The following is a 24,790-nucleotide window of genomic DNA, read 5'->3' as shown; positions in this document are numbered from 1 at the left end:
ATGCTCCCCGCATTTTGGTCCCTGCTCTATGGACTCTATGGGATGGGGGCTGTGATGTTTATAGAGGGGGCCCGAGAGCAGGCTTGGTGTTCGAAGGACAGCTATTGCTATCATTGGGTCCTGCCTACAGAGCCGCAGCAGATATTCAACTTCACACTCCCCCCATTTACACCGGCCCGGGTTGCTGTCAACATGGTGCATCCTGGGAGTGGTAGTTAGGGCCATTTCGAAGAACATCCACAGGTGTGTAGCATTCATTGGGGGAGGAGCGGCCCTACGCCTAATATCTTCAAGGCAGCTGGAGAAAACAGATCAGAAGGATTGCATCAGGTGTTGGGCACTGAAGAAGGCACTTGTCGCCGAAATGCATTTGCCGCCCCTTGAACTCACCACAGAGCAATAAAGTCTGCTTTACCTGTTCCCCTCTGGGTCCTGCTTCGTTCTTTTTGGGAGGAAGTTTCCGGTCATAATTTCTGTGCTTGCCAGATGCACAGTACAGGAACCCACGCCACGCTCAGGGTCTGGACCAAAACTGACCCCGCTTCACGGCACTTTGTTTTCTCCAGCTATAGATTTGTCCTGTACCCGCCTCCATTCTGGAGGGCCCCAAGCAGTTGAGGTATTGTACCTCTGGTTGGGCACTATGCTCCCCCATTTTGGTCCCTGCTCGATGGACTCGATGGCATGGGGGCTGTGGCGTTTATAGAGGGGGCTCGAGAGCAGGCTTGGTGTTCGAAGGACAGCTATTGCCATCATTGGGTCCTGCCTACAGAGCCGCAGAAGATATTCAACTTCACACTCCCCCCATTTACACCGACCCGGGTTGCTGTCAACATGGTGCATCCTGCGAGTGGTAGTTCAGGCCATTTCGAAGAACATCCACAGGTGTGCAGCATTCATTGGGGGAGGAGCGGCCCTACGCCTAATATCTTCAAGGCAGCAGGAGAAAACAGATCAGAAGGACTGCATCGGGTGTTGGGCACTGAAGAAGGCACTTTTCGCCGAAATGCATTTGCCGCCACTTGAACTGACCACAGAGCAATAAAGTCTGCTTTACCTGTTCCCCTCTGGGTCCTGCTTTGTTCTTTTTGGGAGGAAGTTTCCGGTCATAATTTCTGTGCTTGCCAGATGCACAGTACAGTAACCCACGCCACGCTCAGGGTCTGGACCAAAACTGGCCCCGCTTCACGGCACTTTGTTTTCTCCAGCTATGGATTTGTCCAGTACCCGCCTCCATTCCGGAGGGCTTCGAGTAGTTTAGGTATTGTATCTCTGGTTGGGCACTATGCTCCTCGCATTTTGGTCCCTGCTCTATGGACTCGATGGGATGGGGGCTGTGATGTTTATAGAGGGGGCTCGAGAGCAGGCTTGGTGTTCGAAGGACAGCTATTGCCATCATTGGGTCCTGCCTAAAGAGCCGCAGCAGATATTCAACTTTACACTCCCCCCATTTACACCGGCCCGGGTTGCTGTCAACATGGTGCATCCTGGGAGTGGTAGTTAGGGCCATTTCGAAGAACATCCACAGGTGTGCAGCATTCATTGGGGGAGGAGCGGCCCTACGCCTAATATCTTCAAGGCAGCAGGAGAAAACAGATCAGAAGGATTGCATCGGGTGTTGGGCACTGAAGAAGGCACTTTTCGCCGAAATGCATTTGCCGCCACTTGAACTGACCACAGAGCAATAAAGTCTGCTTTACCTGTTCCCCTCTGGGTCCTGCTTCGTTCTTTAAGGGAGGAAGTTTCCGGTCATAATTTCTGTGCTTGCCAGATGCACAGTACAGGAACCCACACCACGCTCAGGGTCTGGACCAAAAGTGGCCACGCTTCACGGCACTTTGTTTTTTCCAGCTATTGATTTGTCCGGTACCCGCCTCCATTTCGGAGGGCCCGAGCAGTTGAGGTATTGTACCTCTGGTTTGGCACTATGCTCCCCGCATTTTGGTCCCTGCTCTATGGACTCGATGGCATGGGGGCTGTGGCGTTTATAGAGGGGGCTCGAGAGCAGGCTTGTTGTTCGAAGGACAGCTATTGCCATCATTGGGTCCTGCCTACAGAGCCGCAGCAGATATTCAACTTCACACTCCCCCCATTTACACCAGCCTGGGTTGCTGTCAACATGGTGCATCCTGGGAGTAGTAGTTCGGGCCATTTCGACGAACATCCACAGGTGTGCAGCATTGATTGTGGGAGGAGCGGACCTACGCCTAATATCTTCAAGGCAGCAGGAGAAACCCGATCAGAAGGATTGCATCGGGTGTTGGGCACTGAAGAAGGCACTTTTTGCCGAAATGCATTTGCCGCCACTTGAACTGACCACAGAGCAATAAAGTCTGCTTTACCAGTTCCCCTCTGGGTCCTGCTTCATTCTTTTTGGGAGGAAATTTCTGGTCATAATTTCTGTGCTTGCCAGATGCACAGTACAGGAACCCACGCCACGCTCAGGGTCTGGACCAAAACTGGCCCCACTTCACGGCACTTTGTTTTCTCCAGCTATGGATTTGTCCGGTATCCGCCTCCATTCCGGAGGGCTTAGAGCAGTTGAGGTATTGTACCTCTGGTTGGGCACTATGCTCCCTGCATTTTGGTCCCTGCTCAATGGACTCGATGGGATGGGGGCTGTGATGTTTATAAAGGGGGCTTGAGAGTAGGCTTGGTGTTCGAAGGACAGCTATTGCCATCATTGGGTCCTGCCTACAGAGCCGCAGCAGATATTCAACTTCACACTCCCCCCATTTACACCAGCCCGGGTTACTGTCAACATGGTGCATCCTGGGAGTAGTAGTTCGTGCCATTTCGACGAACATCCACAGGTGTGGAGCATTGATTGGGGGAGGAGCGGACTTACTCCTAATATCTTCAAGGCAGCAGGAGAAAACCGATCAGAAGGATTGCATTGGGTGTTGGGCACTGAAGAAGGCACTTTTCGCCGAAATGCATTTGCCGCCACTTGAACTGACCACAGAGCAATAAAGTCTGCTTTACCTGTACCCCTCTGGGTCCTGCTTCATTCTTTTTGGGAGGAAGTTTCTGGTCATAAATTCTGTGCTTGCCACATGCACAGTACAGGAACCCACGCCACGCTCAGGGTCTGGACCAAAACTGGCCCCGCTTCATGGCACTTTGTTTTCTCCAGCTATTGATTTGTCTGGTACCTGCCTCCATTTCGGAGTGCCCCGAGCAGTTGAGGTATTGTACCTCTGGTTGGGCACTATGCTCCCCGCATTTTGGTCCCTGCTTTATGGCCTCGATGGCATCGGGGCTGTGGCGTTTATAGAGGGGGCTCGAGAGCAGGCTTGGTGTTTGAATGACAGCTATTGCCATCATTGGGTCCTGCCTACAGAGCCGCAGCAGATATTCAACTTCATACTCCCCCCCCCCATTTACACCGGCCCGGGTTGCTGTCAACATGGTGCATCCTGGGAGTGGTAGTTCGGGCCATTTTGACGAACATCCACAGGTGTGCAGCATTGATTGGGGGAGGAGCGGACCTACGCCTAATATCTTCAAGCCAGCTAGAGAAAACAGATCCGAAGGATTGCATCAGGTGTTGGGCACTGAAGAAGGCACTTTTCGCCGAAATGCATTTGCCGCCACTTGAACTGACCACAGAGCAATAAAGTCTGCTTTACCTGTTCCCCTCTGGCTCCTGCTTCGTTCTTTTTGGGAGGAAGTTTCCGGTCATAATTTCTGTGCTTGCCAGATGCACAGTACAGGATCCCACGCCACACTCAGGGTCTGGACCAAAACTGGCCCGCTTCACGGCACTTTGTTTTCTCCAGCTATGGATTTGTCCGGTACCCGCCTCCATTCCGGAGGGCCCGAGCAGTTGAGGTATTGTACCTCTGGTTGGGCACTATGCTCCCCGCATTTTGGTCCCTGCTCTATGGACTCGATGGCATGGTGGCTGTGGCATTTATAGAGGGGGCTCGAGAGCAGGCTTGGTGTTTGAAGGACAGCTATTGCCATCATTGGGTCCTGCCTACAGAGCCGCAGCGGATATTCAACTTCACACTCCCCCCATTTACACCAGCCCGGGTTACTGTCAACATGGTGCATCCTGGGAGTAGTAGTTTGTGCCATTTCGACGAACATCCACAGGTGTGGAGCATTGATTGGGAGAGGAGCGGACTTACTCCTAATATCTTCAAGGCAGCAGGAGAAAACCGATCAGAAGGATTGCATCGGGTGTTGGGCACTGAAGAAGGCACTTTTCGCCGAAATGCATTTGCCGCCACTTGAACTGACCACAGAGCAATAAAGTCTGCCTTACCTGTTCCCCTCTGGGTCCTGCTTCATTCTTTTTGGGAGGAAGTTTCTGGTCATAATTTCTGTGCTTGCCAGATGCACAGTACAGGAACCCACGCCACGCTCAGGGTCTGGACCAAAACTGGCCCCGCTTCATGGCACTTTGTTTTCTCCAGCTATTGATTTGTCTGGTACCCACCTCCATTTCGGAGTGCCCCGAGCAGTTGAGGTATTGTACCTCTGGTTGGGCACTATGCTCCCCGCATTTTGGTCCCTGCTCTATGGCCTCGATGGCATCGGGGCTGTGGCGTTTATAGAGGGGGCTCGAGAGCAGGCTTGGTGTTTGAATGACTGCTATTGCCATCATTGGGTCCTGCCTACAGAGCCGCAGCAGATATTCAACTTCATACTCCCCCCCCCCATTTACACCGGCCCGGGTTGCTGTCAACATGGTGCATCCTGGGAGTGGTAGTTCGGCCCATTTCGACGAACATCCACAGGTGTGTGCAGCATTGATTGGGGAAGGAGCGGACCTACACCTAATATCTTCAAGGCAGCAGGAGAAAACCGATCAGAAGGATTGCATCGGGTGTTGGGCACTGAAGAAGGCACTTTTCGCCTAAATGCATTTGCCGCCACTTGAACTGACCACAGAGCAATACAGTCTGCTTTACCTGTTCCCCTCTGGGTCCTGCTTCGTTCTTTTTGGGAGGAAGTTTCCGGTCATCATTTCTGTGCTTGCCAGATGCACAGTACAGGAACCCACGCCACGCTCAGGGTCTGGACCAAAACTGGCCCCGCTTCACGGCACTTTGTTTTCTCCAGCAATGGATTTGTCCGGTACCCGCCTCCATTCCGGAGGACCCCGAGCAGTTGAGGTATTGTACCTCTGGTTGGGCACTATGCTCCCCGCATTTTGGTCCCTGCTCTATGGACTCGATGGCATGGGGGCTGTAGCGTTTATAGAGGGGGCTCAAGAGCAGGCTTGGTGTTCGAAGGACAGCTATTGCCATCATTGGGTCCTGCCTACAGAGCCGCAGCAGATATTCAACTTCACACTCCCCCCATTTACACCGGCCTGGGTTGCTCTCAACATGGTGCATCCTGGAAATGGTAGTTCGGGCCATTTCGACGAACATCCACAGGTGAGCAGCATTGATTGGGGGAGAAGCGGACCTACGCCTAATATCTTCAAGGCAGCAGGAGAAAACAGATCAGAAGGATTGCATAAGGTGTTGGGCACTGAAGAAGGCACTTTTCGCCAAAATGCATTTGCCACCACTTGAACTGACCACAGAGCAATAAAGTCTGCTTTACCTGTTCCCCTCTGGGTCCTGCTTCGTTCTTTTTGGGAGGAAGTTTCCGGTCATAGTATCTGTGCTTGTCAGATGCACAGTACAGGAACCCTCGCCACGCTCAGGGTCTGGACCAAAACTGGTCCCGCTTCACGGCACTTTGTTTTCTCCAGCTATGGATTTGTCCGGTACCTGCCTCCATTCCGTAGGGCCCCGAGCAGTTGAGGTATTGTACCTCTGGTTGGGCACTATGCTCCCCGCATTTTGGTCCCTGCTCTATGGACTCGATGGCATGGGGGCTGTGGCGTTTATAGAGGGGGCTCGAGAACAGGCTTGGTGTTCGAAGGACAGCTATTGCCATCATTGGGTCCTGGCTACAGAGCAGCAGCAGATATTCAACTTCACGCTCCCCCCATTTACACCGGCCCGGGTTGCTGTCAACATGGTGCATCTTGGGAGTGGTAGTTCGGGCCATTTCGACGAACATCCACAGGTGTGCAGCATTGATTGGGGAGGAGCGGACCTACGCCTAATATCTTCAAGGCAGCAGGAGAAAACAGATCAGAAGGATTGCATCGGGTGTTGGGCACTGAAGAAGGCACTTTTTGCCGAAATGCTTTTGCCGCCACTTGAAATGACCACAGGGCAATAAAGTCTGCTTTACCTGTTCCCCTCTGGGTCCTGCTTTGTTCTTTTTGGGAGGAAGTTTCCGGTCATAATTTCTGTGCTTGCCAGATGCACAATACAGGAACCCACGCCACGCTCAGGGTCTGGACCAAAACTGGCACCGCTTCACGGCACTTTGTTTTCTCCAGCTATGGATTCGTCCGGTACCCGCCTCCGTTCCGGAGGGCCCTGAGCAGTTGAGGTATTGTACCTCTTGTTGGGCACTATGCTCCCCGCATTTTGGTCCCTGCTCTATGGACTCGATGGCATGGGGGCTGTGGCGTTTATAGAGGGGGCTCGAGAGCAGGCTTGGTGTTCAAAGGACAGCTATTGCCATCATTGGGTCCTGCCTACAGAGCCGCAGCAAATATTCAACTTCACACTCCCCCCATTTACACCACCCCGGGTTGCTGTCAACATGGTGCATCCTGGGAGTGGTAGTTCGGGCCCTTTCGACGTACATCCACAGGTGTGCATCATTGATTGTGGGAGGAGCGGACCTACGCCTAATATCTTCAAGGCAGCAGGAGAAAACAGATCAGAAGGATTGCATCGGGTGTTGGGCACTGAAGAAGGCACTTTTCGCCAAAATGCATTTGCCGCCACTTGAACTGACCACAGAGCAATAAAGTCTGCTTTACCTGTTCCCCTCTGGATTCTGCTTCATTCTTTTTGGAAGGAATTTTCCGGTCATAATTTCTGTGCTTGCCAAATACACAGTACAGGAACCCACGCCACGCTCAGGGTCTGAACCAAAACTGGCCCCGCTTCACGACACTTTTTGTCTCCAGCTATGGATTTGTCCGGTACCCGCCTCCATTCCGGAGGGCCCCGAGCAGTTGAGGTATTGTACCTCTGGTTGGGCACTATGCTCCCCGAATTTTGGTCCCTGGTCTATGGACTCGATGGCATGGGGGCTGTGGCGTTTATAGAAGGGGCTCGAGAGCAGGCTTGGTGTTCGAAGGACAGCTATTGCCATCATTGGGTCCTGCCTACAGAGCCGCAGCAGGTATTCAACTTCACACTCCCCCCATTTATACCGGCCCGTGTTGCTGTCAACATGGTGCATCCTGGTAGTGGTAGTTCGGGCCATTTTGACGAACATCCACAGGTGTGCAGCATTGATTTGGGGAGGAGCGGACTTACGCCTAATATCTTCAAGGCAGCAGGAGAAAACAGATCTGAAGGATTGCATCGGGTGTTGGGCACTGAAGAAGGCACTTTTCGCCGAAATGCATTTGCCGCCACTTGAACTGACCACAGAGCAATAAAGTCTGCTTTACCTGTTCCCCTCTGGGTCCTGCTTCGTTCTTTTTGGGAGGACGTTTCCGGTCATAATTTCTGTGCTTGCCAGATGCACAGTACAGGAACCCACGCCACACTCAGGGTCTGGACCAAAACTGGCCCGCTTCACGGCACTTTGTTTTCTCCAGCTATGGATTTGTCCGGTAGCCGCCTCCATTCCGGAGGGCCCGAACAGTTGAGGTATTGTACCTCTGGTTGGGCACTATGCTCCCCGCATTTTGGTCCCTGCTCTACGGACTCGATGGCATGGGGGCTGTGGCGTTTATAGAGGGGGCTCGAGAGCAGGCTTGGTGTTCGAAGGACAGCTATTACCATCATTGGGTCCTGCCTACAGAGCCGCAGCAGATATTCAACTACACACTCCCCCCCCCCCCGTTTAGACCGGCCTGGGTTGCTGTCAACATGGTGCATCCTGCGAGTGGTAGTTCAGGCCATTTCGTCGAACATCCAAAGGTGTGCAGCATTGATTGGGGGAGGAGCGGACCTACGCCTAATATCTTCAAGGCAGCAGGAGAAAAAAGATCAGAAGGATTGCATCGGGTGTTGGGCACTGAAGAAGGCACTTTTCGCCGAAATGCATTTGCCGCCACTTGAACTGACCACAGAGCGATAAAGTCTGCTTTATCAGTTCCCCTCTGGATCCTGCTTCGTTCTTTTTGGGAGGAAGTTTCCGGTCATAATTTCTGTGCTTGCCAGATGCACAGTACAGGAACCCATGCCACGCTCAGGGTCTGGACCAAAACTGGCCCCGCTTCACGGCACTTTGTTATCTCCAGCTATGGATTTATCCTAGACCCACCTCCATTCCGGAGGGCCCCGAGCAGTTGAGGTATTGTACCTCTGGTTGGGCACTATGCTCCCCGCGTTTTGGTCCCTGCTCTATGGACTCGATGGCATGGGGGCTGTGGCGTTTATAGAGGGGGCTCGAGAGCAGGCTTGGTGTTTGAAGGACAGCTATTGCCATCATTGGGTCCTGCCTACAGAGCCGCAGCAGATATTCAACTTCACACTCCCCCCATTTACACCAGCCCGGGTTACTGTCAACATGGTGCATCCTGGGAGTAGTAGTTTGTGCCATTTGGACGAACATCCACAGGTGTGGAGCATTGATTGGGAGAGGAGCGGACTTACTCCTAATATCTTCAAGGCAGCAGGAGAAAACCGATCAGAAGGATTGCATCGGGTGTTGGGCACTGAAGAAGGCACTTTTCGCCGAAATGCATTTGCCGACACTTGAACTGACCACAGAGCAATAAAGTCTGCCTTACCTGTTCCCCTCTGGGTCCTGCTTCATTCTTTTTGGGAGGAAGTTTCTGGTCATAATTTCTGTGCTTGCCAGATGCACAGTACAGGAACCCACGCCACGCTCAGGGTCTGGACCAAAACTGGCCCCGCTTCATGGCACTTTGTTTTCTCCAGCTATTGATTTGTCTGGTACCCGCCTCCATTTCGGAGTGCCCCGAGCAGTTGAGGTATTGTACCTCTGGTTGGGCACTATGCTCCCCGCATTTTGGTCCCTGCTCTATGGCCTCAATGGCATCGGGGCTGTGGCGTTTATAGAGGGGGCTCGAGAGCAGGCTTGGTGTTTGAATGACTGCTATTGCCATTATTGGGTCCTGCCTACAGAGCCGCAGCAGATATTCAACTTCATACTCCCCCCCCCCATTTACACCGGCCCGGGTTGCTGTCAACATGGTGCATCCTGGGAGTGGTAGTTCGGCCCATTTCGACGAACATCCACAGGTGTGTGCAGCATTGATTGGGGATGGAGCGGACCTACACCTAATATCTTCAAGGCAGCAGGAGAAAACCGATCAGAAGGATTGCATCGGGTGTTGGGCACTGAAGAAGGCACTTTTCGCCTAAATGCATTTGCCGCCACTTGAACTGACCACAGAGCAATACAGTCTGCTTTACCTGTTCCCCTCTGGGTCCTGCTTCGTTCTTTTTGGGAGGAAGTTTCCGGTCATCATTTCTGTGCTTGCCAGATGCACAGTACAGGAACCCACGCCACGCTCAGGGTCTGGACCAAAACTGGTCCCGCTTCACGGCACTTTGTTTTCTCCAGCTATGGATTTGTCCGGTACCTGCCTCCATTCCGTAGGGCCCCGAGCAGTTGAGGTATTGTACCTCTGGTTGGGCACTATGCTCCCCGCATTTTGGTCCCTGCTCTATGGACTCGATGGCATGGGGGCTGTGGCGTTTATAGAGGGGGCTCGAGAACAGGCTTGGTGTTCGAAGGACAGCTATTGCCATCATTGGGTCCTGGCTACAGAGCAGCAGCAGATATTCAACTTCACGCTCCCCCCATTTACACCGGCCCGGGTTGCTGTCAACATGGTGCATCTTGGGAGTGGTAGTTCGGGCCATTTCGACGAACATCCACAGGTGTGCAGCATTGATTGGGGGAGGAGCGGACCTACGCCTAATATCTTCAAGGCAGCAGGAGAAAACAGATCAGAAGGATTGCATCGGGTGTTGGGCACTGAAGAAGGCACTTTTTGCCGAAATGCTTTTGCCGCCACTTGAAATGACCACAGGGCAATAAAGTCTGCTTTACCTGTTCCCCTCTGGGTCCTGCTTTGTTCTTTTTGGGAGGAAGTTTCCGGTCATAATTTCTGTGCTTGCCAGATGCACAATACAGGAACCCACGCCACGCTCAGGGTCTGGACCAAAACTGGCCCCGCTTCACGGCACTTTGTTTTCTCCAGCTATGGATTCGTCCGGTACCCGCCTCCGTTCCGGAGGGCCCTGAGCAGTTGAGGTATTGTACCTCTTGTTGGGCACTATGCTCCCCGCATTTTGGTCCCTGCTCTATGGACTCGATGGCATGGGGGCTGTGGCGTTTATAGAGGGGGCTCGAGAGCAGCTTGGTGTTCAAAGGACAGCTATTGCCATCATTGGGTCCTGCCTAAAGAGCCGCAGCAAATATTCAACTTCACACTCCCCCCATTTACACCACCCCGGGTTGCTGTCAACATGGTGCATCCTGGGAGTGGTAGTTCGGGCCCTTTCGACGTACATCCACAGGTGTGCATCATTGATTGTGGGAGGAGCGGACCTACGCCTAATATCTTCAAGGCAGCAGGAGAAAACAGATCAGAAGAATTGCATCGGGTGTTGGGCACTGAAGAAGGCACTTTTCGCCAAAATGCATTTGCCGCCACTTGAACTGACCACAGAGCAATAAAGTCTGCTTTACCTGTTCCCCTCTGGGTTCTGCTTCATTCTTTTTGGAAGGAATTTTCCGGTCATAATTTCTGTGCTTGCCAAATACACAGTACAGGAACCCACGCCACGCTCAGGGTCTGAACCAAAACTGGCCCCGCTTCACGACACTTTTTTTCTCCAGCTATGGATTTGTCCGGTACCCGCCTCCATTCCGGAGGGCCCCGAGCAGTTGAGGTATTGTACCTCTGGTTGGGCACTATGCTCCCCGAATTTTGGTCCCTGGTCTATGGACTCGATGGCATGGGGGCTGTGGCGTTTATAGAAGGGGCTCGAGAGCAGGCTTGGTGTTCGAAGGACAGCTATTGCCATCATTGGGTCCTGCCTACAGCGCCGCAGCAGGTATTCAACTTCACACTCCCCCCATTTATACCGGCCCGGGTTGCTGTCAACATGGTGCATCCTGGTATTGGTAGTTCGGGCCATTTTGACGAACATCCACAGGTGTGCAGCATTGATTTGGGGAGGAGTGGACTTACGCCTAATATCTTCAAGGCAGCAGGAGAAAACAGATCTGAAGGATTGCATCGGGTGTTGGGCACTGAAGAAGGCACTTTTCGCCGAAATGCATTTGCCGCCACTTGAACTGACCACAGAGCAATAAAGTCTGCTTTACCTGTTCCCCTCTGGGTCCTGCTTCGTTCTTTTTGGGAGGACGTTTCCGGCATAATTTCTGTGCTTGCCAGATGCACAGTACAGGAACCCACGCCACACTCAGGGTCTGGACCAAAACTGGCCCGCTTCACGGCACTTTGTTTTCTCCAGCTATGGATTTGTCCGGTACCCGCCTCCATTCCGGAGGGCCCGAACAGTTGAGGTATTGTACCTCTGGTTGGGCACTATGCTCCCCGCATTTTGGTCCCTGCTCTATGGACTCGATGGCATGGGGGCTGTGGCGTTTATAGAGGGGGCTCGAGAGCAGGCTTGGTGTTCGAAGGACAGCTATTGCCATCATTGGGTCCTGCCTACAGAGCCGCAGCAGATATTCAACTACACACTCCCCCCCCCCATTTAGACCGGCCTGGGTTGCTGTCAACATGGTGCATCCTGCGAGTGGTAGTTCAGGCCATTTCGTAGAACATCCACAGGTGTGCAGCATTGATTGGGGGAGGAGCGGACCTACGCCTAATATCTTCAAGGCAGCAGGAGAAAAAAGATCAGAAGGATTGCATCGGGTGTTGGGCACTGAAGAAGGCACTTTTCGCCGAAATGCATTTGCCGCCACTTGAACTGACCACAGAGCGATAAAGTCTGCTTTATCAGTTCCCCTCTGGATCCTGCTTCGTTCTTTTTGGGAGGAAGTTTCCGGTCATAATTTCTGTGCTTGCCAGATGCACAGTACAGGAACCCATGCCACGCTCAGGGTCTGGACCAAAACTGGCCCCGCTTCACGGCACTTTGTTATCTCTAGCTATGGATTTATCCTAGACCCCCTCCATTCCGGAGGGCCCCGAGCAGTTGAGGTATTGTACCTCTGGTTGGGCACTATGCTCCCCGCATTTTGGTCCCTGCTCTATGGACTCGGCATGGGGGCTGTGGCGTTTATAAAGGGGGCTCGAGAGCAGGCTTGGTGTTCGAAGGACAGCTATTGCCATCATTGGGTCCTGCCTACAAAGCCGCAGCAGATATTCGAATTCACACTCCCCCCATTTACACCGGCCCGGGTTGCTGTCAACATGGTGCATCCTGGGAGTGGTAGTTCAGGCCATTTTGACGAACATCCACAGGTGTGCAGCATTGATTGGGGGAGGAGCGGACCTACGCCTAATATCTTCAAGCCAGCAGGAGAAAACAGATCCGAAGGATTGCATCAGGTGTTGGGCACTGAAGAAGGCACTTTTCGCCGAAATGCATTTGCCGCCACTTGAACTGACCACAGAGCAATAAAGTCTGCTTTACCTGTTCCCCTCTGGGTCCTGCTTCGTTCTTTTTGAGAGGAAGTTTCCGGTCATAATTTCTGTGCTTCCCAGATGCACAGTACAGGAACCCACGCCACACTCAGGGTCTGGACCAAAACTGGCCCGCTTCACGGCACTTTGTTTTTTCCAGCTATGGATTTGTCCGGTACCCGCCTCCATTCCGAAGGGCCCGAGCAGTTGAGGTATTGTACCTCTGGTTGGGCACTATGCTCCCCGCATTTTGGTCCCTGCTCTATGGACTCGATGGCATGGGGGCTGTGGCGTTTATAGAGGGGGCTCGAGAGCAGGCTTGATGTTCGAAGGACAGCTATTGCCATCATTGGGTCCTGCCTACAGAGCCGCAGCAGATATTCAACTTCACACTTCCCCCCCATTTACACCGGCCCGGGTTGCTGTCAACATGGTGCATCCTGGGAGTGGTAGTTCGGGCCATTTTGACGAACATCCACAGGTGTGCAGCATTGATTGGGGGAGGAGCGGACCTACGCCTAATATGTTCAAGGCAGCAGGAGAAAACAGATCTGAAGGATTGCATCGGGTGTTGGGCACTGAAGAAGGCACTTTTCGCCAAAATGCATTTGCCGCCACTTGAACTGACCACAGAGCAATAAAGTCTGCTTTACCTGTTCCCCTCTGGGTCCTGCTTCGTTCTTTTTGGGAGGAAGTTTCCGGTCATAATTTCTGTGCTTGCCAGATGCACAGTACAGGAACTCACGCCACACTCAGGGTCTGGACCAAAACTGGCCCACTTCACGGCACTTTGTTTTCTCCAGCTATGGATTTGTCCGGTACCCGCCTCCATTCCGGAGGGCCCGAGCAGTTGAGGTATTGTACCTCTGGTTGGGCACTATGCTCCCCGCATTTTGGTCCCTGCTCTATGGACTCGATGGCATGGGGGCTGTGGCGTTTATAGAGGGGGCTCGAGAGCAGGCTTGGTGTTCGAAGGACAGCTATTGCCATCATTGGGTCCTGCCTACAGAGCCGCAGCAGATATTCAACTTCACACTCCCCCCCCCCCCATTTACACCGGCCCGGGTTGCTGTCAACATGGTGCATCCTGCGAGTGGTAGTACAGGCCATTTCGACGAACATCCACAGGTGTGCAGCATTGATTGGGGGAGGAGCGGACCTACGCCTAATATCTTCAAGGCAGCAGGAGAAAAAAGATCAGAAGGATTGCATCGGGTGTTGGGCACTGGAGAAGGCACTTTTCGCCAAAATGCATTTGCCGCCACTTGAACTGACCACAGAGCGATAAAGTCTGCTTTATCTGTTCCCCTCTGGATCCTGCTTCGTTCTTTTTGGGAGGAAGTTTCCGGTCATAATTTCTGTGCTTGCCAGATGCACAGTACAGGAACCCATGCCACGCTCAGGGTCTGGACCAAAACTGGCCCGCTTCACGGCACTTTGTTTTCTCAAGCTATGGATTTTTCCGGTACCCGCCTCCATTCCGGAGGGCCCGAGCAGTTGAGGTATTGTACCTCTGGTTGGGCACTATGCTCCCCGCATTTTGGTCCCTGCTCTATGGACTCGATGGCATGGGGGCTGTGGCATTTATAGAGGGGGCTCGAGAGCAGGCTTTGTGTTCGAAGGACAGCTAATGCCATCATTGGGTCCTGCCTACAGAGCCGCAGCAGATATTCAACTTCACACTCCCCCCCCCATTTACACCGGCCCGGGTTGCTGTCAACATGGTGCATCCTGCGAGTGGTAGTTCAGGCCATTTCGACGAACATCCACAGGTGTGCAGCATTGACTGGGGGAGGAGCGGACCTACGCCTAATATCTTCAAGGCAGCAGGAGAAAAAAAGATCAGAAGGATTGCATCGGGTGTTGGGCACTGAAGAAGGCACTTTTCGCCGAAATGCATTTGCCGCCACTTGAACTGACCACAGAGCGATAAAGTCTGCTTTATCTATTCCCCTCTGGATCCTGCTTCGTTCTTTTTGGGAGGAAGTTTCCGGTCATAATTTCTGTGCTTGCCAGATGCACAGTACAGGAACCCATGCCACGCTCAGGGTCTGGACCAAAACTGGCCCCGCTTCACGGCACTTTGTTATCTCCAGCTATGGATTTATCCGGTACCCACCTCCATTCCGGAGGGCCCCGAGCAGTTGAGGTATTGTACCTCTGGTTGGGCACTATGCTCCCCGCATTTTGGTCTATGCTCTATGGACTCGGCATGGGGGCTGTGGCTTTTATAGAGGGGGCTCGAGAGCAGGCTTGGTGTTCGAAGGACAGCTATTGCCATCATTGGGTCCTGCCTACAGAGCCGCAGCAGATATTCGAATTCACACTCCCCCCATTTACACCGGCCCGGGTGTCTGTCAACATGGTGCATCCTGGGAGTGGTAGTTCGGGCCATTTTGACGAACATCCACAGGTGTGCAGCATTGATTGGGGGAGGAGCGGACCTACGCCTAATATCTTCAAGGCAGCAGGAGAAAACAGATCCGAAGGATTGCATCGGGTGTTGGGCACTGAAGAAGGCACTTTTCGCCGAAATGCATTTGCCGACACTTGAACTGACCACAGAGCAATAAAGTCTGCTTTACCTGTTCCCCTCTGGGTCCTGCTTCGTTCTTTTTGGGAGGAAGTTTCCGGTCATAATTTCTGTGCTTGCCGGATGCACAGTACAGGAACCCACGCGACACTCAGGGTCTGGACCAAAACTGGCCCGCTTCACGGCACTTTGTTTTCTCCAGCTATGGATTTGTCCGGTACCCGCCTCCATTCCGGAGGGCCCGAGCAGTTGAGGTATTGTACCTCTGGTTGGGCACTATGCTCCCCGCATTTTGGTCCCTGCTCTATGGACTCGGTGGCATGGGGGCTGTGGCGTTTATAGAGGGGGCTCGAAAGCAGGCTTGGTGTTCGAAGGACAGCTATTGCCATCATTGGGTCCTGCTTACAGAGCCGCAGCAGATATTCAACTTCACACTCCCCCCCCATTTACACCGGCCCGGGTTGCTGTCAACATGGTGCATCCTCCGAGTGGTAGTACAGGCCATTTCGACGAACATCCACAGGTGTGCAGCATTGATTGGGGGAGGAGCGGACCTATGCCTAATATTTTCAAGGCAGCAGGAGAAAAAAGATTAGAAGGATTGCATCGGGTGTTGGGCAATGAAAAAGGCATTTTTCGCCGAAATGCATTTGGCGAAAAACTGACCACAGAGCGATAAAGTCTGCTTTATCTGTTCCCCTCTGAATCCTGCTTCGTTCTTTTTGGGAGGAAGTTTCCGGTCATAATTTCTGTGCTTGCCAGGTGCACAGTACAGGAAACCATGCCACGCTCAGGGTCTGGACCAAAACTGGCCCCGCTTCACGGCCCTTTGTTTTCTCCAGCTATGGATTTGTCCAGTACCCGCCTCCATTCTGGAGGGCCCCGAGCAGTTGAGATATTGTACCTCTGGTTGGGCACTATGCTCCCCCGTTTTGGTCCCTGCTCTATGGACTCGATGGCATGGGGGCTGTGGCGTTTATAGAGGGGGCTCAAGAGAAGGCTTGGTGTTCGAAGGACAGCTATCGCATTCATTGGGTCCTGCCTACAGAGCCGCAGCAGATATTCAACTTCATACTCCCCCCCATTTACACCCGCCCGGGTTGCTGTCAACATGGTGCATCCTGGGAGTGGTAATTCGGGTCATTTTGACGAACATCCACAGGTGTGCAGCATTGATTGGGGGAGGAGCGGACCTACACCTAATATCTTCAAGGCAGCAGGAGAAAACAGATCAGAAGGTTTGCATCGGGTGTTGGGCACTGAAGAAGGCACTTTTCGCCTAAATGCATTTGCCGCCACTTGAACTGACCACAGAGCAATACAATCTGCTTTACCTGTTCCCCTCTGGGTCCTGCTTCGTTCTTTTTGGGAGGAAGTTTCCGGTCATAATTTCTGTGCTAGCCAGATGCACAGTACAGGAACCCACGCCACGCTCAGGGTCTGGACCAAAACTGGTCCCGCTTCACGGCACTTTGTTTTCTCCAGCTATGGATTTATCCGGTACCCACCTCCATTCCGGAGGGCCCCGAGCAGTTGAGGTATTGTACCTCTGGTTGGGCACTATGCTCCCCGCATTTTGGTCCCTGCTCTATGGACTCGTTGGCATGGGGGCTGTGGCGTTTATAGAGGGGGCTCGAGAGCAGGCTTGGTGTTCGAAGGACAGCTATTGCCATCATTGGGTCCTGCCTACAGAGCCGCAGCAGATATTCGAATTCACACTCCCCCCATTTACACCGGCCCGGGTTGCTGTCAACATGGTGCATCCTGCGAGTGGTAGTTCGGGCCATTTCGACGAACATCCACAGGTGGGCAGCATTGATTGGGGCAGGAGCGGACCTACGCCTAATATCTTCAAGGCAGCAGGAGAAAACAGATCAGAAGGATTGCATCGGGTGTTGGGCACTGAAGAAGGCACTTTTCGCCGAAATGCATTTGCCGCCACTTGAACTGACCACAGAGCAATAAAGTCTGCTTTACCTGTTCCCCTCTGGGTCCTGCTTCGTTCTTTTTGGAAGGAAGTTTCCGGTCATAATTTCTGTGCTTGCCAGATACACAGTACAGGAACCCACGCCACGCTCAGGGTCTGGACCAAAACTGGCCCCGCTTCACGGCACTTTGTTTTCTCCAGCTATGGATTTGTCCGGTACCCGCCTCCATTCGGGAGGGCCCCGAGCAGTTGAGGTATTGTACCTCTGGTTGGGCACTATGCTCCCTGCATTTTGGTCCCTGCTCTATGGACTCGATGGCATGGTTGCTGTGGCGTTTATAGAGGGGGCTCGAGAGCAGGCTTGGTGTTCAAAGGACAGCTATTGCCATCATTGGGTCCTGCCTACAGAGCCGCAGCAGATATTCAACTTCACACTCCCCCCCCCCCCATTTACACCGGCCCGTGTTGCTGTCAACATGGTGCATCCTGCGAGTGGTAGTTCAGGCCTTTTCGAAGAACATCCACAGGTGTGCAGCATTCATTCGGGGGAGGAGCGGCCCTACGCCTAATATCTTCAAGGCAGCAGGAGAAAACAGATCAGAAGGACTGCATCGGGTGTTGGGCACTGAAGAAGGCACTTTTCGCCTAAATGCATTTGCCGCCACTTGAACTGACCACAGAGCAATAAAGTCTGCTTTACCTGTTCCCCTCTGGGTCCTGCTTCGTTCTTTTTGGGAGGAAGTTTCCAGTCATAATTTCTGTGCTTGCCAGATGCACAGTACAGGAACCCACGCCACGCTCAGGGTCTGGACCAAAACTGGCCCATCTTCACGGCACTTTGTTTTCTCCAGCTATGGATTTGTCCGGTACCCGCCTCCATTCCGGAGGGCTGTGAGTAGTTGAGGTATTGTACCTCTGGTTGGGCACTATGCTCCCCGCATTTTGGTCCCTGCTCTATGGACTCGATGGGATGGGGGGTGTGATGTTTATAGAGGGGGCTCGAGAGCAGGCTTGGTGTTCGAAGGACAGCTATTGCCATCATTGGGTCCTGCCTACAGAGCCGCAGCAGATATTCAACTTCACACTCCCCCCATTTACACCGGCCCGGGTTGCTGCCAACATGGTGCATCCTGGGAGTGGTAGTTAGGGCCATTTCGAAGAACATCCACAGGTGTGTAGCATTCATTGGGGGAGGAGCGGCCCTACGCCTAATATCTTCAAGGCAGCTGGAGAAAACAGATCAGAAGGATTGCATGGGGTGTTGGGCACTGAAGAAGGCACTTTTCGCCGAAATGCTTTTGCCGCCACTTGAACTGACCACAGAGCAATAAAGTCTGCTTTACCTGTTCCCCTCTGAGTCCTGCTTCGTTCTTTTTGGGAGGAAGTTTCCGGTCATAATTTCTGTGCTTGCCAGATGCACAGTACAGGAACCCACGCCACGCTCAGGGTCTGGACCAAAACTGACCCCGCTTCACGGCACTTTGTTTTCTCCAGCTATAGATTTGTCCTGTACCCACCTCCATTCCGGAGGGCCCCAAGCAGTTGAGGTATTGTACCTCTGGTTGGGCACTATGCTCCCCCATTTTGGTCCCTGCTCTATGGACTCGATGGCATGGGGGCTGTGGCATTTATAGAGGGAGCTCGAGAGCAGGCTTGGTGTTCGAAGGACAGCTATTGCCATCATTGGGTCCTGCCTACAGAGCCGCAGAAGATATTCAACTTCACACTCCCCCCATTTACACCGGCCCAGGTTGCTGTCAACATGGTGCATCCTGCGAGTGGTAGTTCAGGCCATTTCGAAGAACATCCACTGGTGTGCAGCATTCATTGGGGGAGGAGCGGCCCTACGCCTAATATCTTCAAGGCAGCAGGCGAAAACAGATTAGAAGGACTGCATCGGGTGTTGGGCACTGAAGAAGGCACTTTTCGCCGAAATGCATTTGCCGCCACTTGAACTGACCACAGAGCAATAAAGTCTGCTTTACCTGTTCCCCTCTGGGTCCTGCTTCGTTCTTTAAGGGAGGAAGTTTCCGGTCATAATTTCTGTGCTTGCCAGATGCACAGTACAGGAACCCACGCCACGCTCAGGGTCTGGACCAAAACTGGCCACGCTTCACGGCACTTTGTTTTTTCCAGCTATTGATTTGTCCGGTACCCGCCTCCATTTCGGAGGGCCCCGAGCAGTTGAGGTATTGTACCTCTGGTTGGGCACTATGCTCCCCGCATTTTGGTCCCTGCTCTATGGACTCGATGGCATGGGGGCTGTGGCGTTTATAGAGGGGGCTCGAGAGCAGGCTTGGTGTTCGAAGGACAGCTATTGCCATCATTGGGTCCTGCCTACAGAGCCGCAGTAGATATTCAACTTCACACTCCCCCCATTTACACCAGCCTGGGTTGCTGTCAACATGGTGCATCCTGGGAGTAGTAGTTCGGGCCATTTCAACGAACATCCACAGGTGTGCAGCATTGATTGGGGGAGGAGCGGACCTACGCCTAATATCTTCAAGGCAGCAGGAGAAACCCGATCAGAAGGATTGCATCGGGTGTTGGGCACTGAAGAAGGCACTTTTCGCCGAAATGCATTTGCCGCCATTTGAACTGACCACAGAGCAATAAAGTCTGCTTTACCAGTTCCCCTCTGTGTCCTGCTTCATTCTTTTTGGGAGGAAATTTCTGGTCATAATTTCTGTGCTTGCCAGATGCACAGTACAGGAACCCACGCCACGCTCCGTGTCTGGACCAAAACTGGCCCCGCTTCACGGCACTTTGTTTTCTCCAGCTATTGATTTGTCCGGTACCCGCCTCCATTTCGGAGGGCCCCGAGCAGTTGAGGTATTGTACCTCTGGTTGGGCACTATGCTCCCCGCATTTTGGTTCCTGCTCTATGGACTCGATGGCATGGGGGCTGTGGCGTTTATAGAGGGGGCTCGAGAGCAGGCTTGGTGTTCGAATGACAGCTATTGCCATCATTGGGTCCTGCCTACAGAGCCGCAGCAGATATTCAACTTCATACTCCCCCCATTTACACCGGCCCGGGTTGCTGTCAACATGGTGCATCCTGGGAGTGGTAGTTCGGCCCATTTCGACGAACATCCACAGGTGTGCAGCATTGATTGGGGGAGGAGCGGACCTACACCTAATATCTTCAAGGTAGCAGGAGAAAACAGATCAGAAGGATTGCATCGGGTGTTGGGCACTGAAGAAGGCACTTTTCGCCTAAATACATTTGCCGCCACTTGAACTGACCACAGAGCAATACAGTCTGCTTTACCTGTTCCCCTCTGGGTCCTGCTTCGTTCTTTTTGGGAGGAAGTTTCCGGTCATAAATTCTGTGCTTGCCAGATGCACAGTACAGGAACCCACGCCACGCTCAGGGTCTGGACCAAAACTGGCCCCGCTTCACGGCACTTGGTTTTCTCCAGCTATGGATTTGTCCGGTACCCGCCTCCATTCCGGAGGGCCCCTAGCAGTTGAGGTATTGTACCTCTGGTTGGGCACTTTGCTCCCCGCATTTTGGTCCCTGCTCTATGGACTCTATGGCATGGGGGCTGTGGCGTTTATAGAGGCGACTCGAGAGCAGGCTTGGTGTTCAAAGGACAGCTATTGCCATCATTGGGTCCTGGCTACAGAGCCACAGCAGATATTTAACTTCACGCTTCCCCCATTTACACCACCCCGGGTTGCTGTCAACATGGTGCATCCTAGGAGTGGTAGTTCGGGCCATTTCGACGAACATCCACAGGTGTGCAGCATTGATTGGGGGAGGAGCGGACCTACGCCTAATATCTTCAAGGCAGCAGGAGAAAACGGATCAGAAGGATTGCATCGGGTGTTGGGCACTGAAGAAGGCACTTTTCGCCGAAATGCATTTGCCGCCACTTGAACTGACCACAGAGCATCAAAGTCTGCTTTACCTGTTCCCCTCTGGGTCCTGCTTCGTTCTTTTTGGGAGGAAGTTTCCGGTCATAATTTCTGTGCTTGCCAGCTGCACAGTACAGGAACCCACGCCACGCTCAGGGCCTGGACCAAAACTGACCCCGCTTCACGGCACTTTGTTTTCTCCAGCTATAGATTTGTCCTGTACCCGCCTCCATTCCGGAGGGCCCCAAGCAGTTGAGGTATTGTACCTCTGGTTGGGCACTATGCTCCCCCATTTTGGTCCCTGCTCTATGGACTCGATGGCATGGGGGCTGTGGCGTTTATAGAGGGGGCTCGAGAGCAGGCTTGGTGTTCGAAGGACAGCTATTGCCATCATTGGGTCCTGCCTACAGAGCCGCAGAAGATATTCAACTTCACACTCCCCCCATTTACACCGGCCCGGGTTGCTGTCAACATGGTGCATCCTGCGAGTGGTAGTTCAGGCCATTTCGAAGAACATCCACAGGTGTGCAGCATTCATTGGGGGAGGAGCGGCCCTACGCCTAATATCTTCAAGGCAGCAGGCGGAAACAGATCAGAAGGACTGCATCGGGTGTTGGGCACTGAAGAAGGCACTTTTCGCCGAAATGCATGTGCCGCCACTTGAACTGACCACAGAGCAATAAAGTCTGCTTTACCAGTTCCCCTCTGGGTCCTGCTTCATTCTTTTTGGGAGGAAATTTCTGGTCATAATTTCTGTGCTTGCCAGATGCACAGTACAGGAAGCCACGCCACGCTCAGTGTCTGGACCAAAACTGGCCCCGCTTCACGGCACTTTGTTTTCTCCAGCTATTGATTTGTCCGGTACCCGCCTCCATTTCGGAGGGCCCCGAGCAGTTGAGGTATTGTACCTCTGGTTGGGCACTATGCTCCCCGCATTTTGGTTCCTGCTCTATGGACTCGATGGCATGGGGGCTGTGGCGTTTATAGAGGGGGCTCGAGAGCAGGCTTGGTGTTCGAATGACAGCTATTGCCATCATTGGGTCCTGCCTACAGAGCCGCAGCAGATATTCAACTTCATACTCCCCCCATTTACACCGGCCCGGGTTGCTGTCAACATGGTGCATCCTGGGAGTGGTAGTTCGGCCCATTTCGACGAGCATCCACAGGTGTGCAGCATTGATTGGGGAAGGAGCGGACCTACACCTAATATCTTCAAGGTAGCAGGAGAAAACAGATCAGAAGGATTGCATCGGGTGTTGGACACTGAAGAAGGCACTTTTCGCCTAAATGCATTTGCCGCCACTTGAACTGACCACAGAGCAATACAGTCTGCTTTACCTGTTCCCCTCTGGGTCCTGCTTCGTTCTTTTTGGGAGGAAGTTTCCGGTCATAAATTCTGTGCTTGCCAGATGCACAGTACAGGAACCCACGCCACGCTCAGGGTCTGGACCAAAACTGGCCCCGCTTCACGGCACTTGGTTTTCTCCAGCTATGGATTTGTCCGGTACCCGCCTCCATTCCGGAGGGCCCCTAGCAGTTGAGGTATTGTTCCTCTGGTTGGGCACTATGCTCCCCGCATTTTGGTCCCTGCTCTATGGACTCTATGGCATGGGGGCTGTGGCGTTTATAGAGGCGACTCGAGAGCAGGCTTGGTGTTCAAAGGACAGCTATTGCCATCATTGGGTCCTGGCTACAGAGCCACAGCAGATATTTAACTTCACGCTTCCCCCATTTACACCACCCCGGGTTGCTGTCAACATGGTGCATCCTAGGAGTGGTAGTTCGGGCCATTTCGACGAACATCCACAGGTGTGCAGCATTGATTGGGGGAGGAGCGGACCTACGCCTAATATCTTCAAGGCAGCAGGAGAAAACGGATCAGAAGGATTGCATCGGGTGTTGGGCACTGAAGAAGGCACTTTTCGCCGAAATGCATTTGCCGCCACTTGAACTGACCACAGAGCAATAAAGTCTGCTTTACCTGTTCCCCTCTGGGTCCTGCTTCGTTGTTTTTGGGAGGAAGTTTCCGGTCATAATTTCTGTGCTTGCCAGATGCACAGTACAGGAACCCACGCTACGCTCAGGGTCTGGACCAAAACTGGCCCGCTTCACGGCACTTTGTTTTCTCCAGCTATGGATTTGTCCGGTACCCGCCTCCATTCCGGAGGGCCCCGAGCAGTTGAAGTATTGTACCTCTGGTTGGGCACTATGCTCCCCGCATTTTGGTCCCTGCTCTATGGACTCGATGGCATGGGGGCTGTAGCGTTTATAGAGGGGGCTCAAGAGCAGGCTTGGTGTTCGAAGGACAGCTATTGCCATCATTGGGTCCTGCCTACAGAGCCGCAGCAGATATTCAACTTCACGCTCCCCCCATTTACACCGGCCCGGGTTGCTGTCAACATGGTGCATCCTAGGAGTGGTAGTTCGGGCCATTTTGACGAACATCCACAGGTGTGCAGCATTGATTGGGGGAGGAGCGGACCTACGCCTAATATCTTCCAGGCAGCAGGAGAAAACAGATCAGAAGGATTGCATCGGGTGTTGGGCACTGAAGAAGGCACTTTTCGCCGAAATGCTTTTGCCGCCACTTGAACTGACCACAGAGCGATAAAGTCTGCTCTATCTGTTCCCCTCTGGATCCTGCTTCGTTCGTTTTGGGAGGAAGTTTCCGGTCATAATTTCTGTGCTTGCCAGATGCACAGTACAGGAACCCATGCCACACTCAGGGTCTGGACCAAAACTGGCCCCGCTTCACGGCACTTTGTTTTCTCCAGCTATGGATTTATCCGGTACCCACCTCCATTCCGGAGGGCCCCGAGCAGTAGAGGTTTTGTACCTCTGGTTGGGCACTATGCTCCCCGCATTTTGGTACCTGCTCTATGGACCCGTTGGCATGGGGGCTGTGGCGTTTATAGAGGGGGCTCGAGAGCAGGCTTGGTGTTCGAAGGACAGCTATTGCCATCATTGGGTCCTGCCTACAGAGCTGCAGCAGAAATTCAACTTCACACTCCCCCCATTTACACCGGCCCGGGTTGCTGTCAACATGGTGCATCCTGGGAGTGGTAGTTAGGGCCATTTCGACGAGCATCCACAGGTGTGCAGCATTCATTGGGGGAGGAGCGGACCTAGGCCTAATATCTTCAAGGCAGCAGGAGAAAACAGATCAGAAGGATTGCATTGGGTGTTGGGCACTAAAGAAGGCACTTTTCGCCGAAATGCATTTGCCGCCACTTGAACTGACCACAGAGCAATAAAGTCTGCTTTACCTGTTCCCCTCTGGGTCCTGCTTCGTTCCTTTTGGGAGGAAGTTTCCGGTCATAATTTCTGTGCTTGCCAGATGCACAGTACAGGAACCCACGCCACGCTCAGGGTCTGGACCAAAACTGGCCCGCTTCACGGCACTTTGTTTTCTCCAGCCATGGATTTGTCCGGTACCCGCCTCCATTCCGGAGGGCCCGAGCAGTTGAGGTATTGTACCTCTGGTTGGGCACTATGCTCCCCGCATTTTGGTCCCTGCTCTATGGACTCGATGGCATGGGGGCTGTGGCGTTTATAGAGGGGGCTCAATGCAGGCTTGGTGTTCGAAGGACAGCTATTGCCATCATTGGGTCCTGCCTACAGAGCCGCAGCAGATATTCAACTTCACACTCCCCCCCCATTTACACCGGCCCGGGTTGCTGTCAACATGGTGCATCCTGCGAGTGGTAGTACAGGCCATTTCGACGAACATCCACAGGTGTGCAGCATTGATTGGGGGAGGAGCGGACCTACGCCTAATATCTTCAAGGCAGCAGGAGAAAAAAGATCAGAAGGATTGCATCGGGTGTTGGGCACTGAA

Source organism: Lissotriton helveticus, chromosome 8 (genome assembly GCF_964261635.1).
Source record: "Lissotriton helveticus chromosome 8, aLisHel1.1, whole genome shotgun sequence".
Taxonomy (NCBI): Eukaryota; Metazoa; Chordata; class Amphibia; order Caudata; family Salamandridae; genus Lissotriton; species Lissotriton helveticus.
Note: the sequence above shows the minus strand (reverse complement) of the source record.